The 2,375-nt window shown below is 52.1% G+C and overlaps 1 protein-coding gene across 3 annotated transcripts in view; it reads right to left on the bottom strand.

The window, feature by feature from the left end:
* Nucleotides 1-2,375, bottom strand: part of tmub1 (transmembrane and ubiquitin-like domain containing 1) — a 7,939-nt gene that overhangs the window by 989 nt on the left and 4,575 nt on the right. The gene's annotated exons all lie outside the window — the stretch shown is intronic.

The raw sequence follows: 2,375 nt of genomic DNA, 5'->3' as shown, positions 1-2,375 counted from the left end.
TCTGGTTCTTTCCTCTGTGACAGTAAACTGAACGTCTCTGGACTAAACAAGACATTTGAGGAAACTCTGATCCATGTTTTTCACCGCTCGCTGACATGTCAGAGACAAACAGCTGCTTGATTCATCCAGAAAACAGACTCCTGACAGTGGAAGTGATCATTAGCTGCAGCTGCTAAACAGAAGGTTAAAGAAAGGTTTATAAAGTCAGAGGGACGAATACACCTCTGGACCTTTGAAGAAATGGGATTCTGTTGAAGCTCCTGAAGATCTGTCAGGATGCAGGTCCTCCTGCCCTCTGGGAGGCGCTACAGGAAGCTCTGCTCTTCCCTCAGCTGGTACTGTCATGAACCTTCCACCCCAACACCCCCCTCCATGTCCAGCTGCATGCGGTCTGGTTTGCACCGGATCCACACGTGTACGTCCACATAGCCGTGCGCTCGTCGCTCTGTTCATGCTGCTGCTGGTTTGATGCCAAACTGCATTTCATTGTCTCTGTATTTGTACTTTGTGCAAACACAAACCTACATCGCATCTAATTACCTCCGATTGTTCAAACACGCACAGAAACACATCAGCATCAATTCATGTTTTAATAGATTTTCTCTTTTGTCAAAAGCTGGAACTCACATGAACTTAGCTCCCCGTCACTCATTCATTCAGACTCAGAAGGTCAGAGAGGCACGATGATGATGATGATGATGATGATGATGAACACAAACCCCATCTAAAAATAATAAAAATTAAAGTCCTTGTTTACACTCAGCGTCTCCATGGCAACAGAAACAAACATTAACTATCACCAGCGTCCGTTTCCTCCCGCAGGCCGGAGGTCAGCAGCGAATCAGAGAGCAGCTAGCGGCGGTAGACCCCGAAGGCCACCAGGCTGAGGAAGATGGTGACTCCGACCAGCGAGGCAGTGGCCGGGGCGGTGAAGAACTGCCGGTACTGGATCTGACAGTACCACAGAACCGACAGCATGAGCACCAGCAGCGGCACCATCAGGCTGCCCACGTTCAGCGCCACCTGCACCTGGTCGGCGGGCCGCGGACCCCCCGCCGCCCCCCGCCCGGCGTGCTGCGAGATGTGACAGTGCAGGACGCAGTTATGGACGAGGTTCAGCGACGCCAGAGTCTGAGCGTCGTCCTGCAGCAGCTGACCCTGATAGATGAGCCGGACCTGGTGCTCCTGGCCCGCAAAGTAGGTCCTGGAACACATTAATACCCAGGATCAGTATCTGGAGATCAATATCTGGATCAGTATCTGGGATCAGTATCTGGATCAATGTGTCAGTCAAGGTGCTGTGGATCTGTAGAGTATCAAATACATGCTAGCGTGTGTAGCAGNGCTAGGTCTCCACGGTAACTGATGCTGTGGAGCTGGTGGTTAATGGGCATTAGCCTTGTGAGCTGGAGGGACTGTAAAGCTCTGAAACTCCCCATTAGTTAGTTAGAATTGAAGGAGAACCTTGGATGAAGGTGGAACATCTTCAAGAACCTAAAGGAGAAGTCTGGTTGATGTCTACTGAAGCTCCGAGGACCACCATGACCCGGATGACAGAGAACCTACAAACAATAACATTAAATTCACTTTGATCAGCTCCTCCTGACGCCTGACGTCTGGCTGCTGGAGGTTCTGTTGAGTGGAAATCCGGATGTGTTGAACCTGCTTCGTGGTTCGTGTCTGTGGTCTCTAACAGCAGCAGTGGGGAAGCTCGGCCTGTTCTTACCTGCGGCCACGTGGCCAGACCCAGATGAGCGGCCCGCTGCTCGGTCCGGTCCGCTGACACCGCGCAGGTTCTGGATGTAGCCGCTGTTAGCGTGTTAGCTCCAGCGGGCCGCTGCTGCTCCTTCCCCGGTCATCGGAGCACCTGGAGCCGCCGGTGGACAAACTCACCAGGAGACTCATGAGAGACCTGCTGCTCTCTGCCGGTTCCTCCTGAAGCTGCTGCCGCCGCCATCATGTCTTCATGCAGCCGGCAGCCAATCAGCTCCTGCTTCTTCTTCTTCTTCTGCTGCTGCTGCTGATTGGCTGGACAGCAACAGCGCCACCTCCAGGCCACGTCCACCTGTCTGTCAGCTGTGAGACACTGCGGCACGTCCAGCCTCTTTACACTCAGACTGAACCTCGGGAATGGAAAAACAAAAAGACATTTAAATAGGAAATAAACACAGGAGGTGGAAGAAGGAACAGCATGTTCACATGCAGTACTGTAGTACGAAGCCAGGTCAGCATATCCAGACTTTCTCTGTGTAAACCAGCTCGACAAACACTAAAGCTCCAGCAGAGATCACAGGTATCATGAAGGACGTTCAGCTTTCTTCATCAGTCAGACTTCCTGCTTCAGACTCTGCTCACATTAAAGGAGGCGTTAACGC

The sequence above is a fragment of the Stegastes partitus genome, unplaced genomic scaffold, assembly GCF_000690725.1.
Source record: "Stegastes partitus isolate 25-593 unplaced genomic scaffold, Stegastes_partitus-1.0.2 Scaffold1705, whole genome shotgun sequence".
In the NCBI taxonomy this organism is placed as follows: domain Eukaryota; kingdom Metazoa; phylum Chordata; class Actinopteri; family Pomacentridae; genus Stegastes; species Stegastes partitus.
The sequence above is the reverse complement of the archived record's forward strand: the minus strand, read 5'-3'. Positions and strand labels throughout refer to the sequence as shown.